At 56.3% G+C, this 16,320-nt stretch overlaps 1 protein-coding gene across 4 annotated transcripts in view; it reads right to left on the reverse strand.

The window, feature by feature from the left end:
• KCNJ12 (potassium inwardly rectifying channel subfamily J member 12) overlaps window positions 1–14,680 on the reverse strand; it is a 35,432-nt gene extending 20,752 nt beyond the window's left edge. The window contains exon 1 of one of the 4 annotated variants that reach the window (XM_086358291.1): window positions 13,976–14,680. The gene's annotated coding sequence lies outside the window, so the exon portion shown is untranslated. The remainder of the gene's footprint in view (window positions 1–13,975) is intronic. The other 3 variants (XM_086358293.1, XM_086358294.1, XM_086358292.1) reach the window with 3 other exon arrangements.
• Window positions 14,681–16,320: the final 1,640 nt, after the last annotated feature.

The following is a 16,320-nucleotide window of genomic DNA, read 5'->3' on the forward strand; positions in this document are numbered from 1 at the left end:
ATGATCTGTTGGCTGTGTTTGTGCGTGTCTATTTCTGGGCTCTCTCTTTTGCTCCATTGATCTATCTGTCTGTTCCATTGCCAATCCCACACTGTCTTGATTACTGTAGCTTTATAGTAAGTCTTTAAGGCAGTTAGCATCAGGCCTACAACTTTGCTCTTCTCCTTCAATAGTTGGCTGTTCTGGGTCCTTCACTTCTCCATATAAACTTTAGAATTAGTTTGCCGATATCTACTAAATAACTTTCTGGGATTTTGATTGGGATACATTGAACCTATAGATCAAGCTGGGAATAACTGACATCTAACAATATTGAGTCTTCCTATCCATGTACATGGAATATCTCTCCACTTATTTAGCTTTTCTTTGATTTCATTCATCAGAGTTTTGTTGGATTTATACCTAGGTAGTTTCCTTGAGGGCTTCCCCGGTAGCTCAGGTGGTAAAGAATCCACCTGCAATGCAGGAGACTTGGGTTTTATTCCTGGGTCAGGAAGATCCCCCGGAGAAGGGATAGGCTACCCACTCCAGTATTCATGGGCTTCCCTGGTGGTTCAAAAGGTGAAAAATCTTCCTGCAATGCTGGAGACCCAGGTTCGATCCTGGGTCAGGAAGATTCCCTAGAGGAAGGCATGGCAACCCACTCCAGTATTCTTGCCTGGAGAATCCCCATCAATAGAGGAGCCTGGCAGACACGACTGAGCGACTGAGCACAGCAGTTTTGTTGTGAGGGTACTAATACAAATGGTATTGTGATTTTAATTTCAGATTTCACTTGTTTACTGCTGCCTCTGCTAAGTCGCTTCAGTTGTGTTAGACTCTGTGGGACCCCATAGACGGCAGCCCACCAGGCTCCCCCGTCCCTGGGATTCTCCAGGCAAGAACACTGGAGTGGGTTGCCATTTCCTTCTCCAATGCATGAAAGTGAAAAATGAAAGGGAAGTCGCTCAGTCATGTCTGACTCTTAGTGACCCCATGGACTGCAGCCTACCAGGCTCCTCCATCCATGGGATTTTCCAGGCAAGAGTACTGGAGTGGGTTGCCATTGATGAAAGTGATTGACTTTTGTACATTAATCTTGTATCCTGCAACCTTGCTTTGCTGCTAAGTCACTTCAGTCGTGTCCGACTCTGTGCGACCCCAGAGACGGCAGCCCACCAGGCTCCCCCGTCCCTGGGATTCTCCAGGCAAGAACACTGGAGTGGGTTGCCATTTCCTTCTCCAATGCATGAAAGTGAAAAGTGAAAGGGAGGTCACTCAGTCATGTCCAACTCTTCGTGACCCCATGGACTGCAGCCCACCAGGCTCCTCCATCCATGGGATTCTCCAGGCAAGAGTACTGGAGTGGGGTGCCATTGATTTAACTGCTTATTATTAGGTTGGTGCAAAAGTAATTGCAGTTTTGCATTGTTAACCTTCGCCATCTGATATTGGAATACATTCTTAAATAAATGTGGTGATGTTATACATCATTTTAATGCGCATATTTTGCTTTATTTTTTTGCTAATGACTTATTACTTGCTGTTTATTTTATATGTAGTTTAGACTATGGAAATGATGTTAGACAAAAAGCAAATTCAAGCAATTTTCTTATTCGAGTTCAAAATGGGTGGTAAAGCAGTGGAGACAACTTGCAACATCAACAGTGCATTTGGCCCAGGAGCTGCTAGCAAAGGTACAATGCGGGGATGGTTCAAGAAGTTTTGCAAAGGAGGTGAGAGCCTTGAAGATGAGCATAGTGGCCTGCCATCGCAAGTTGACAACAACCAACTGAGAGCAATCATCAAAGCTGATTCTCTCACAACTGCATGAGAAGTTGCCGGAAAACTCAACGTCGACCATTAACAGTCGTTCAGCATCTGAAGCAAATTGGAAAGATGAAAAGCTCAATAAGTGGGTGTCTCATGAGCTGATCAAAACCAAAAAAATTGTTTTGAAGTGCCATCTTCTCTTATTCCATGCAACAACAACAAACCATTTCTATATCAGATTATTGTGACATGTGACAAAAAGCGGATTTTATATGACAACTGGTGATGACCAGCTCAGTGGGTGGACCAATAAGAAGCTCCAAAGCACTTCCCAAAGCCAAATTTGCACTAAAAGAAGGTCACGGTCAGTGTTTGGTGGTCTGCTGCCCATCTGATCCACTACAGCGTTCTGAATCCTGGTGAAACCATTAAATCTGAGAAGTATGCTCAGCAAATCGATGAGATGCACCCAAAACTGCAATGCCTGCAGCTGTACTGGTCAACTGAATGGGCCCAATTCTTCTCCATGACAACACGAGACTGAATGTCACACAACCAGCGCTTCAAAAGTTAAACAACTTGGGTTACGAAGTTTTGCCTCATCTGCCATATTCACTTGACCTCTCGCCAACCAACTACCACTTCTTAAAGCTTCTCGACAGCTTTCTGCAGGGAAAACACTTCTACAACCAGCAGGAGGCAGAAAATGCTTTCCAAGAGTTCATCTAATCCCAAAACATGGGTTTTTACGCTACAGGAATAAACATACTGATTTCCTTATTTCTCATTGGCAAAAATGTATTGATTGTAATGGTTCCTATTTTGAGTAATCAAGATGTGTTTGAACCTAGTTATAATGATTTAAAATTCACATCTGAAACTGCAATTACATTTGCACCAAATAGTTCCATGGGCTTCCCTGGTGGCTTGGTGGTAAAGAACCTGCCTGTCAGTGCAGGAGATGGAGGAGACAGGGTTCGATCACTGGGTTGGGAAGATCCCCTGGAGAAGGAAATGACAACCCACTTCAGTAATCTTGCCTGGAGAATCCCATGGACAGAGAAGCCTGGTGGGCTACAGTCCATGGGATCGGGGGCAAAAAGTCAGACACGACTGAAGCAACTTAGCACGGAGCACGGAAATACTTCCTGGAGCTTTTGTGTCAATTTCTTCAGATTTTCTACATAGATGATCATGTCATTTGTGTGTAGAGATAGTTTTATGTCTTCCTCCCCAATCTGTATATCTTTTATTTCCTTTTCTTTCCTCCTTAGCCAGGATTTCCAGTAAGATGTTGAAAAGCAATCATGAGAGACAACTTCTTTGCCTTGTTCCTGATTCTAGTGGGAAGTTTCTCATCGTTCAGTAGGATGCCAGCTCTAGATTTCTGTAGGTGCCTTTAACAAGTTGAGAAAGTTTCCCTTGATTCCTAGTTCACTGAGAATTTGTATTACAAATGGATGTTGGCCGGGCTTTGTTTTCTCCCTTGGTATGTCCTGGTGCTTGGAGGAAGCGTCGGCCCATGGCAGGCCCTCAGTGGTCACCTCTGAACGGAATGGGTGCAGCATGTAGAAAAGGCTCTAGCAGGGAGAGGGAGACACCACAGCGCTGGCCTTGGGTGGGTGAGAATGGAGGGGCCGAGTGGACATGGAGCACAACAATCCAGTCACAGGGAAGGGATGCAGGCAGGGTGAAGGGGTGCAGGTGGCGGGAGGTGGGAGCTGCAGTGGGAGCAAGTGGAAGGCTCCGCTTCGATTTTCTCAGTAAGGAGGCGGCCACACTGTCGGCTGAGAGTCTAGGAGCCTAGAGGGGAGGCAGGGCCCCAGAACCAAGATAGCAGCTTCTGGACGGAGAGGGAGGAGGTGGGTCTGGGACCAGAGCAAGAGAGGGGTCCAGGCAGCACCAGAGCAGCAGAGGGTCATGCCTTTTAAATCTCATCTCCTGCATGTCCAGGAGGGACAGGGTGGGCTCAGGAAGCAGGCGGCAGGGGACCAGGGCACCAGGGATGGTTCTGAAGGGCTCTCTAAGTTCCACTGGCTGCACACTCACCCTGGGAGGCACGGGCGCCACCACAGCCTTATGTGGGGCCAGGGCCAGACACCCCTCCCCTGAGGTACCTTCTTTGCTCCACCAGCCCCAGTCCCTGCCGAGGACTTCTACTCAGGCCACGTGAATTCATTTAACTTTGATCCAAAGTGAAGTGGATGGGGGATGGGTCGATGGGCAGCACAGCACTGCTCCGCCCCAAGCAGCTCTGCCGTGCCCTCGCATCCCAGCCTCTCAGCAGCACTCACGGGAAGGTCTGCAGAAAGTCCAACACGCCCACCTATGCTGAAGCACAGAATTCAGCCCTGGGAGGGGCCGGGGCTCCCGGGACAAGGGGCTGATGGAGAGATGGGAGCCTCATCTTTGCCTAAGGAAAGGATAAAGGAGGCCTGATCCCTATCCTGAGAGCTTTAGCAGGGCCCTGGCCTAAATCTTTCCCTTGCATGAGCCTCTCAGCACAGAGCAATTGCTCAAACAATGACCTGTCTTCCTATCCTAGTTTTGTGGGAGTAAAGATGAGGGAGATTGGACCAGCCCAAGTCCTGTGGCTGAGGTCTCAGGGGATGGAGGAGGGAAGGTCACTCAGCCCCTCCCCCTCTTGAGCTTCGATTTTCCCACTGGTAAAATGGACAGGCCACTGAGAATCCTTCACCATCTAGGCTTCTGAAATATTCCTAAAACCTGGCATGCAGAACCACATTTGAAAGGGCAGACTTGGCCCTGTTTCTCAGAATAGTGAGGCTCAGAAGGGTGAAGCTGCTTGCCTGGAGCCACAAACAGGGCAAGGGGCAGCCCTACTTAAATCCAGGCCAACCTGGCTCATGCCCAACACTGCACCTGGATCCTCAGCCCAGGTCTCAGCCTTCCCTCAAGGGAGAGCCCAGCAGGACCCGTGGCCTTCTCACAGGACCTCATGTCTTTGGAAGGTCCTGGGGCCTCCAGCCTCGGCGCTTCTCCAGCTGGCCGCCTGCCTCCCTTGGTGCCTCATCTCTCAATCCCTGCCCCTCTCCCAGCCAGTACATTTGAGAATTAAATGAGACAAAGTTCGGGAGAGCACTGTGCACAGTGCCTGGAACCAGAACACAGAATAAACAGTCATCTTCATTATTATCTTTGGGCGCAGAGTCTCACTGAAACATCAGAGCACTTCCTGAGAAATAAAGGCACCCAGTGACACCATGGGTTGCTGAAGTCACCGCCAAGGCAGGCATTTTGCTGAAGCATCCAAAATATCCTGATGGTCACCAGGAGCCAAGGGAGGGGGCTGAGGACACCCAAGCTCCCGGGGCAGCAACCTCAGGCCAGCAGATCCCAGCGGCTCAACAGCACATCAACCATCTCCAAAGGGACTCTGCCTGGCAGCCTAGGGATGCAGCCAGGACGGGGACACAGGAAGATTGAAACCCAACTTTCTCCCTCCAGGGACAGCAGGCTTGCAGGGAAACCAAGACGCCTGAGGAGGCCCTGCAGGCTCCAGGGACAGATGGACTATTAGAAACGAGAGAGGCTGGGCTGCTATGTGAGCTGAGCCTCAGTGTTGGCATCTGGAAATAGGGCAGCTGCTCGTCATCCTTGGGTCTAACCATGAGGACCCACCAGGATGAGAAAGGGTGCCACATGTGGCAGGGGCACCGGGAAAGACCTCAACCTGGGGAAGGACAAAGTTTAAGGAAATAACCACTCAGCAGGAGCTAGCAGCAGCCAGGAAGGGAACCATAGAAAGGTATTTCAACAGGAAGAAAAGCTCCACTGGCTCTAAAACAAGAAAGGTGCCCATGGAGGCGCTGACAAGGACAGAGTCTCGTCCTTTCTCCAAGGGGCAGGGCAGCGACCACCCTGGAGGGCACATCGCTAGTGGCTATAAAAGTTGCTAAGGCACAGGCCCTCTGACCCAGCAGGGCTACATGCAGACTTCTTGCTTGCATGGTCCTGGCACAGGGACCTCACGACCCAGGTGATCACAGCAGTGTTATGTGGGGTGGTGAGGCTGCTCACAAACCAGAAATCCAGCCCAATGCACGCAATGCAGGTGACTGTAAAACCATTCTGCTCATGGACGTACTGATCAAAGGTGCCATCTACTACACCTCTCCCGTGCATTTCCACTTAGAGTTCCCGCAGTCTGATGAGGGGGAGGACCATCAATACCTCCCCTTGCAGATGAGCAAATAGGGGCACAGAACAGTCAAGAAATCTGCCCAAGGACACACAGCTGGTAAGTAGCACAAACCAAGCATACTGAATATGCTTCTCTCTCCAAGATATATTGCTAAAAAACTACATATTTTTCTTAAAGGAGAAAAAAAGCAGGATGCAGGACAGCATACCCAGGTTGAGTGATGGCTCTTCCAAACTACGTGTTCACCCAGTACCTGTGAATGTGAGTTCATTTAGGTAAAGAGTCTTTTCAGATATAATTAAGCAAGGGATCTGGAGATGAGATCATCCTGGATCATACATGCTAAGTCACTTCAGTGATGTCTGACTTTGTGTGACCCCATGGACTGTAGCATGCCAAGCTCCTCTGTCCACAGGATTCTCCAGGCAAGAATACTGGAGTGGGTAGCCATGCCCTCCTCCAGGGGATCTTCCCAACCCAGGGATCAAACCCATGTCTCTTAAGTCTCCTGCATTGATAGACGCATTCTTTACCACTGAGTCATCAGGGGAAAATGGCCCTAAATCCAATGACAAGTGTCCTCTAGAGAGGAGAGAAGACTCAGGGAGCAGAAGGCCATATGAAGACACATGGCAGGGACACGTCTACCAGCCAAGGAACCCCAGGAGGGCTCAAGGAGGAAGCGACTCTGCCAACGTCTTGAATTCAGACTCTGGCCCTGGAACTGAGAGACAATAGCCTGCTCTGTTTTAAGCCCCCAGTCTGTTTTCACTTGTTACAGAAGAAAGTAGTACAGACTCCACCTGCTGCCCACCATCCCACTTCCATTTTCCCCTTGGGACCTAGCTGACTGACGTCCTCAGGACGGCAGCCCCACGCAGGGCAGTGCAGACATGTCAGCTGTGCAGATTTGTTCAACCACTTGCCCTCATGTTCCCTGTTCCCAGATGAGCAGACTGAGACCATAGGCTCAGGTCACAGCTCCCAGGGGTGCTGCTCCCCCGCCGCCCCCTTCACCGGTGTCTGATCTGAGGCCCACCAGGAGGGCAGCTGGGTCAGGACAGGACCCAGAGCTTGGCCACCTCGCTCTGTAGCCTCAGGGTCAGGGCATCTGCCGCAGGATTGGGACAAAGCCCACAAGTGCTCCGAGGCTATAGCTGGCAGGGCCAGCAGAGGAAAGGAAGAGGGTGGCTGGGGTCTCCTCTGCTATGAAACCCCCAGGGAGGGGACAGGCCATTCTGTGGCTGCCCCCAAGGACTTTTGAAGGCATCCCCTCCAATGGTCCTGAAGGCTCCTGGAGCCAGGGTGGGGGTTGGGGGAGACTTGGCCACCCTGGCCAGGCAGGTGCTGCTGACAGCTTGAGGCACAGCGGGCCAAGGTGATGGGCACAGTTAGCCTCCGGCCTGCATGGCAGAGGGGCTGGGGGCAGGGAGCAAGGAGGCTGCCCTGGCTGCCCTGGCTGCCCTGACCGCAGAGCTGGAGCGGAAGGGGGATAAGAAAACAGATTCCCAGACGGAGGCGTGATGCTCACATCCACTTCACAAGCAGGACTGCTGAGGCTTGGCATGAGCACCCGGGCGGTCCTCTCAACTCAGCCTCTCAGACTTTCCACGGGGGCTCTCAGTGGGGCCAGGCGGGGACCGTCCTTCTGATTCCTCCAAACCAGGTGACAGGACTGCTGGTGGCACCCAGCAGGAAGCTCGGTGGCCTAGTGAGGGTGACCGTCCCCAGCAGAGGCCTGTTTCCCCACCCCCACCGCCCCCAGGGCCTCAGAAGAGCAACCTGGCCAGCGCTTCCCCTTCAGGGTCAGGCACCACACCGGCCTCAGCCTCGCATTTGTCCATGCTGGGCCACACAGTCCCTAAGACCCAGAAGGCATGGACAGCCCAGGTCTGCCTGCAGCAGGGTGACCTCCCCGCGGGTGCTAAGCCAGGGCTCCACCCCGGGTCCCTGGAACCAGGATTTCTGAGGGTGGAGCCAGATCTGGATTCTCCAACTGCTGCCCGAGGGAGCTGAGGAAGGAGGTACCCCAGCAAAGATGCAACACACCTCCCAGGGCCAAGATACACCAACTCTGCAACTTCAGGTTCTCTGTCCCAAAGAGGCCACAACCACAACTCAGAGCCCACTGCCTGGGAACTCGGGTGACTGTGCATTCCTAGATTCCACAGCTAAGATTCCAGGGTCCCAAGGCTCTGACTTAGCCCTCAAGCCAACACCATCGAAGGAGAAAGGATGAAGCCCCAGGGGATGGGGCCCAGGGCACCAGCATGGACAGCAGGGTGGAAGATGAGAAACATGGAAAGGGGGATGGGGAGAGAGAAACAGGGCGCTGCCGACATGTACTGGTGAAGCACTCGGACAACCCAGAAAGTTCTCTAATGACAGTCACCTCGAGTGCATGTAGCTTCATGGTAGGGGTGAGGGGAAGACAAAGTTTGAGAAAAAGAAATTCATTTCTATCCTTAAAATTTTCTGATGCTTTACCATGAGCATGTAACACTCTTGTCATAAAAAGCTGTGATAATTAGCAGAAGAATATGACAAAGTCTATGCTTCCTTAAGTGTCTGTTCACTTGTTTCATTATCTCCCCAACCGAGACATCAGTTCCCAGGCCCCAGCCCCAGGCACAGGGCATAGCAATGATGCTTGCTGGAGACTTAATTGTCAGAAGAATGAATAATGCTGAATTCTGAGCTCCTCGAGGCCTGTGTCACTAAAACTCACCCATCGGAGACCTCCAGAGCTCTTTGAGAACAGAAAGAGAGCCCAGCAAGGATAGCGAGATCCAAAGGCCCATCCCGAGGGTGTCATGTGAGAGGGGCTCCAGGGCCCCGCCCACACCCTGCCTCCACAAGGTCATGGCCCAGGCCCCTGGGAAGCCCCACCTCTGAGCCCCACCTGACCCCAGATCCCAGCTCCCACAGGAGTCACCAGCATCCATCCTACTCTGCCCTCCCAGTGACAGTGACCCAGAGAGGCACCTCTGCTCCTGGAAAGAGGCCAGATGAAGCCAGCTCCCCTTGGCACCCCTGGCCCAGCTTGGCCTGGAACCAAGAGCCCAGAGGCACAGGGTCGGGGCAGGGGGTGGCGTGACTGCTACCACCCAGAATGCCAGCTGCTGGCAGAGATTTATTTTTACTTTAAGTGCTGGGGAATTGCAGGCTGGAGCAGCCAACTCAGGGGGCTTGGGTTGCAGCTGGAAGGAGAGGAGGTGGGCGGGGAGTGGGGGCACAGCCCCTCCTTGACCTTGGCCATCAGCTGTTCAAACACACACACAGAGCTCAGTACCTCGGTATCTCCACATTCACCCCACTCACCCACCCAGCCCAGCTCTCCAAGGGATGCCTCCAAGATGCTGTGAGGAGGCTTTAGAGGCAGAGGGTCTCAACTGCTGCCCCCAACTCTGCTCCTAGAGAGACCTGCCACCTCCAGCTGGGGCTGTCCCTCTCAGGCCACAGGCTGCCCACTCCCACAGTGAGCATGTCCCACCGTCCTCTCCCCCAGGCTGCCCCCACAGTTGGGGACCATGGCCACAGTGAGCGGGTGGGACCAGGCTGTGTTCCAGAGGTGAGTTCAGGAGATGAGCACTCAGGGTACTAACACTCCAAGGGAGACCGACAGGAAACAAGACAAACACGAGGGACCACTTTGCCCAGGGGAGCCCGAGAGGCAAGACCTGAAGGTGATGAGGGCGGAGTCAAGTGGACATCTGCAGGGGAGTGTTGGGGCAGGAGCTGGCCTGCGTGCTGGAGGTGCAGAGGGGAGGGAGCAGGATGACCTGAGGGGAAGAGGAAGCGAAGGCACAAGGAGGACCAGTCTGCAGGGCCCGGTGGACCAGGATGAGGAGGGTCCAGAGCCCAGACCCTAGGGGCCACGCAAAGAGAGCCACATGTGGTGCTACCCGACTGAAGGCTAACTGGGGGCCCAGGGCCCCCACAGCCTCATGCAGCCTTTGCAGCTGCCACTTCAGCAGCTGGGCAGGAAGACGGAGCAGCGGGACACAGGTGGGGTGAGTGGAGGCAGGGGAGTCGGGAGGTGACTCGGCTGCCCTCGCTGGGCCTCAGTTTCCCCACCTGTCCAAGGGGAGGAGGGTATCAGGGGAGGGGCAGTTGTGCCCGGTGTCACTCACAGCAAAAGCCCCAGCACCAGCCCACACCCTCTGCCACGGAGCCCCTCCACTCCACACCCCATTTGTTTTAGGAACCCCCAGAGGCACTCACAGAGGCTCACATTTCACTGTCCCGTCCCGGGCATCTCAGAAGCCTCCCTGCCTGATGCTTTGATCCCACTTCACAGATGACAGACTGGGGCCCAAGAGGAGAAGTGACGCCGCAGTCAGACCACCGGCTGCACTTGCCCCGGTGGCCTGCCCCAAAGTCTCTCCCGAAACAAGGAGATCCTTGGGGGCAAGGGCCGGGTCTGCATTTACTCAACACCCATTTATTAAGCACCTTCTGTATGCCAGACACTGCACTGGGGCCACAGCTCAGCAGAGAGCACCAGAGTCTCCACCCCAGGAGCACACTTCTGCTGAGGCTCTGCGGCAGAGAAAGCAGCCCAGACACAGACCCGCTGAACATTTACAGAGCTCCTACTGCATGCGAGGCCTTAACCAGGCCCTGAGGACACAGCAACCTGGGAGCTGGGATGGCGGGCAGGCACCAGGCCCTGTAGGGGTCCAGCCCTGGGTGTAGGAGCCGCCACAGTCAGCCTGGCGCAGAGACACATCTGGGCAGGGTATCTGGGGGATGCAGGAAGGTGGGCTCTGGGTCGGAGCCATGTTCCAGTCTCTCTGGGAGCCTCCCTGGGACTCAAAAGCTACTGCCACCCTCTGCACTGGCTGACCATTAGGAAATTAAATCGGTTGGCAGAGTGCTGGGCCCTCAGCCAGTGCCCAGTGAGGGCTCCAATTCTGCTCTCGGCCCCAGATCCTCTGGAAAACCCGCCTGCCTGAGCTTGGCCTCACCCCCACCCCCAACCCCATCCCCACCCCCACGGCTTCTCTGAAGCCTCTGAGCCTCCTGCCCTGCCCGCAGCCCAGTTTCAGGCTGGCTCTCTTTCATCTCTGGCCTTCCCCTGGCTGTCTCCCTACAACACGGCCAAATTCCTCTGGAGCAGCCATCCTGTTGTCCAAGCCCACACCCACCACACCTTCCGAGTGGCCAGCCCAGCCTCCAACCCCTTGCTGTCCATGAGTTGCCTCCCCCAGCCCCTCCTCCAGGTCAGCAGTGGCAAGGCTCCAGCTGCAGCCCCAGGGGAGGGGCAGGTGTGCCCAGTGTCACTCACAGCAAAAGCCCCAGCAGGGGCTCAGCAACAGGCACCAGGTGAACCCAGTCAAAGGACAGCCAGACTGAGCTGGGAGCAGCAGGCTGAGTGGGATTCAGGTGGGCCCTGAGTGGGCTCAGCAGCCTCCAGCCTGGAGCCAGACAATGGCCACAGAGGTTTCTGGGAGTGACAGTGCATTTGCTTCCACCCCAGACACTGTGCCAAGGCTCTGGGTGCCATGCTTGGTGTTGCCAGCCATGGCCCAGGGCACCTGAGGCCTCACCAGGCCAGAGGAATCTGCTCACAGCCAAGCCGGTCCCAGTGCTTCACAAGTACAGGGCGCTGCGGTCGCTGTGACTGCTGTTACTGTTATCACTGCTGTCCTACTACTTCACTGCCTCAGGGCCACCAGTGTTTCCTTGTCCTGTTTGGGCAGACTTGAGAGGAGGGAAAGCATGGCCCTGAGACAGGAAACCCAACAGGGCAGCCCTCTGGCCTAGGGAGAGCAAGGTGGAGTTTTATGCTCAAACTCCTGACAAGCTGTGTGGCTCTGGGCAAGATCTTACCCCTCCCTGGGCACTTTTTCCTCCCAGTACAGCACAGTTCACTGAACATCCTTCCACCAGGTACATATCTCAGGGGGTCCCCTCCTTAGCAACCTGAAGCCCGATGAGGGTCTGACATGGCAGTCGGGCATGGGAGGAGGTCCAGGGAGAGACCAGCAAAGTCAGGCTCTGCCCCTTTCACCAAGGGATGGTCCATCCCATTCAGGACTAGGGAGGGGGCTCTGCTCTACCCTCACCTGGACAGGGGGCACAAGGTAAGGTCCGGGACTGGGAATTCAGATGTGCCAGGTATGTCCCGATCACAGTGGTAAAGAATCTGCCTGCCAGGACAGAAGACCCAGGTTTGATCCCTGGGTTGGGAAGATCCTTGGAGAAGGAAATGGCAACCCATGCCAGTATTCTTGCCTGGAGAATCCCATGGACAGAGGAGCCTGGCAGGCTACAGCCCATGGGGTCGCAAAGAGTTGGACATGACTGAGCACACAAACATATACACACACAGGTGTTTGTAAACACCCAGCATTTGTAGAATGCCCAGTGCATGTGCTTAGCGGTACATCAGTAGGGAAGAGGGACCTCCGCTGCTGTCCAGCATACTGGTGCCCCCTTCTTGTCCCCAGGGATGCTCAAACAAGCCCCTCCCCTTTGCACCCTGCTCTCCCTTGGGGTCTTGGCCCCACATGATGGAAACCCCCTTTCTGGAGCTGCCAAAACCCGGCCCCCTACCTGGAAGGGAGGGGCTGTCCGAAAGCCGAGGGGCAGATTTTGCTGGGGAGTTTCTTTGAGATGGGAATCCAGCACGAGGTGGGGGTGCTCTTCTCACAACGGAGGAGGAAGCATGCCACAGGAAGGCCAGAAAGCCCCACCGCTCCATGGGCTGTCCCCTCCCTGGCCCTCCCTGGCCACATGGTGGCGGTCGGGACGGAGACCTGTGATGAGGCACTGCATAGGAGCAAACTAGCACAAGGGGAGGTTGGGGTCCAAGTCAGGCAGCAGCCAGGGCCTGGCTGTCCTTTGCACCTAGGGAGCAGGTGAGGGGTAGGCCAGAGGCTATCACCTTCTGGGTTCACACCTTCCAGGAGGCGGCTGCTGATTTCAGCGGCGTGTGGGCGCCTCTGTGCTCCCAGGAAACGAAGCCTGAAAACCCCGGGCTGTGGGACGGGACATGGATATGGGGGACAGGAGGTCCCCAGCACTTTATTCCAGGGCCCGTCCTGGGCATGGGGGAGCAGAGAAGCGGGCAGTGGTCCCGGCAGTGCAGTGCTCTGGGAGGATGAGCAGCCCAGGAAACGGGAAGCAGGGTGGCCAGGTCCTAGCAGATCCAGGCCATGGGGAGGCAGAACTAAAGACCACCTCCAAAGAGACACTTTCCTGTGCTCTCTCGTTCTGAACACAGGTGTTTAAATATACACAAGACATGTGCACACTCGTCAGAACAGGCCTCGAATCCCATCTGAAGCCCCACAGGAGCTCTGCACCCAGCTGCTCTCTCCGGGGCCCCTCCCCGCGCCCCAGGACGTCCAGAGCAGACCGCAGCACGGTGAGAGGACCCCGGCCCTGAATCCGCCGGGCTTCTCAGCCAAGGCCCCCCCCCCGCTCCGCGATCAAAGCAGATTTCTAAAAGCAAAGGAAAAAAAAAAAAAGGTGCGCCTGGACTCGCTGGCTAGCTCACTCGCCAGCGGAGAACACCGTTTCCAGAATGTTTTTGCTCCATTAGAGCACAGAAGATGAGAAAGAGAGCCGACTCCAAGGACCCGCAGCCCTTGGGCCTGGGGGCATTTTCCCGGCCGCCAGTAGTCCGCGCTCCCCTGCGCATCCCGACCCCAGTCGGGGGGTCTCCGGAGAAGGTCATGGGTAAGACTGACGCTGCCCACGAAAGTGCCTTCCCACGCTCCCTCCCGAATCTTTTCGTGCAAGTCGTCCAGAAGGGGACCGTGGGCGCCTCAAAGTTTCCCGGAGCGCCCCCAGGACGAAGGTTAGCAAGAAGCGAAGTTCCTTGGTGGCGGTGGCTGGAGACATGGCAGGGGAGAAAAGCTTGCAGTCAGCATTTCCTCCGATAGCTCACCAGGGAGGGGGAGAAAGGGGAGAAAAAGAGAAAAAAACAGAAAACGAGAGGACGAACCAAGCCCGCCGTCCCACCTGCCCTGCTGCGGCACCCTCTCTTGCTCGGTCGGCCCGGGAGGGGACCGGCGGGGAGCTGGAGCCGAGCCCCCGGGCGCTTACCTCGGTCAGTGCCCTGGACACTGCGCGCTCCGCGTCCTCCGAGCTCCGGGCGGCTGTTCCTGGCCCCGGCAGCCGCCGCGCTGCCTGCATCGCTGCCGCCGCCTCAGGGCAGCCCCCGGGGGCGCTCCATGCTGAGGGGCGCGTCGGTCTGGGCCGCCGATCGCCCCGGTCCAGCCGCGGGTCGGGGGCGCGCGCCTGGACGGCGCCCCCGGTCGCGGGGCGCACGCTCGGGTCGGCGCGGTTGGCTTCCGTCCCTCAGTCCGGCGGCTCGTGCGGCCGATCCAACCCCTCCCCCGCCTGCTGCTATCTGATCCCAGGCTGGGCCCGGCGCGCTCCCCTACGCCCAGGCGCCCCGCGCCTCCACGCCCGCTCCGGCCGCTCGCCCTCAGCTACGGTTCCCCGGGAGGCGGTGGCAGAGGCAAGGCCCGGAGAAGGCGGGGAGAGTGGAATGGAGGGCGAGGAGGCGGCAGGAGACTGAGGCTCGGCGCGCTCCCAGCTCCGCGCCCGGCTGTCACCAGAACCCAGCTCGGCAACAACTCTAACTCTCAGCCGAGAGCACTCCCGCTCTGCGCCGCTCCGCCGCCGCCCCCGCCCACCAGACCCAGGCCTGACCGGGCGTCCCTGGCCCCGACCCCCCTCCACACACAGACACACCACCAGCCACTTGCGCACTGGAGCGCGCGCGCGAGCGTGCACACGCGCGCGCACACACACACACACACACACACACACAGGCGGAGGCATGTCCTCCCAGGGACCCACACAGGTGCATGGCGAAGGCACACACAGCCAAGTACACGAGCTCAGGCGTCTGGATCCACACATGCAGAATGCATGCTGTGACATACATGACGGTTGCAGGTGTACAGGTACGATAAACACTCATACTTCCACGTGCAGGCTGGTGGCTGCGGGAGGGCACCTGTGCACAGATCTCAACTTGCACATTCCCATGGACTCCTTTCCCGTTGCACACAGGCGTGCACACTCGGACACACATATTTCTCCCTCTTTAATAGAATTTGTCTCCTCATCGTGTGCTCTGCTTGACTCTTCCGTCTCCTGCTTTCTTTCTGTGCTCCTCCCCCTGCCCTCTTTCTCCGAGGACCTGACCCCCATGTGACCCTCTTCTCTTGCCACCCCTGCCTCTGCCTCTTCCCAGCCTGTTCCCACAGGCCTGCCCTTCAAGCCTCCTGGGGCCTATTGTCTGGGCCTCAGATCTCTCAGCCATTGGCAGGGCCCAGGCCTTTCATCCCCGCACATAGACCTGCCCTGCTGGACCTTGGCCTAAAAGGGAGACCCCATTTTATCACCAGTCTGAACCCTTGCTCAGCTCAGGGGCCACAGATTTGGGCCAAGGAGGTAGGTCTGTGCCCAGAGCATCAGCCTCAAAGAGCTCTCTGGCCCCCTCAGCCTTCAGCTTCCCCTTTAATGTGAAATATAATTATGTGTCTGCACAGCAGGGAGACTGGCTGCAGGATTCTAACCAAGGAGGATGGCTTTCTGGCCACCGCCCAGATTGCTGGCTGCTCAGACAGAGCGGTCTATAGGCCCCACCAGCCCCAGGCTCCCAGCCCCAGGCAGCTGGTGGTTTGGCCTGGCCAAGGCCACCCAGAAAACTCACCCCAGGCTGTCCAGAGTTGGAGCCACACCAGGTCTTCTGCCCAGCGGTGGCGACAGATCCCCTCACCTCCCTGTGCCTCACTCTCCTCGCCCAGGTCGTGCAGCTACAGTGAGGACTGAGGACCAAGCTCACCCAACACCCTCGGCAGGCTCACGGCGAAACGCTGACCGAGTGCTGGCTCACAACCACACTCCACTGTTACCACGACACTGGCCCTGTTTCACGAGTTCAAAAGTATATCTGCCCCCAGATTGAGCGCCCTTGCCTTGACAGCTTGCAGCAGAGAGAAGGGGCATCCCAGGAGATCCCAGCCACAGCCCCTCCCCCCCGCCCACTGGTACTTGGTGTCCTGGTTTTCTCCTGCGCTGAGACCAGCTCCCTGGGGACCAAAGGCTCTCAGGAAACTTTTCCTCCCTCTCCCTCACGGTGACCGAGGAGGGAAGAGGCTCAGTTCCCCACCCTCCTGTGCCCAGGTTCCCAGAAGACAGGACAGAGTACCACCCTAGGAGGAAGGGGCCCCAAGACACCCAGGGTCCCCAGAGGAGCCAAGACACCTCTCAGCTGGGAGACAGTTCCAGCAAATGGTCTCAGCTGGGGAATAGACAGGAATACCTTGGATCAACTCTGTGTCGAACTCAAGCAGGTCTTGGGACGAGGGTACCCTCAGCCCCAAGTACAGAGCCCCCAACCAGAGGGCCAGTCTCAGAGCTAGTCAGCCGGA

The sequence above is a fragment of the Bos grunniens genome, chromosome 19, assembly GCF_055505025.1.
Source record: "Bos grunniens cultivar Pamir isolate PY7600 chromosome 19, Bosgru_T2T1.0, whole genome shotgun sequence".
Lineage (NCBI taxonomy): Eukaryota > Metazoa > Chordata > Mammalia > Artiodactyla > Bovidae > Bos > Bos grunniens.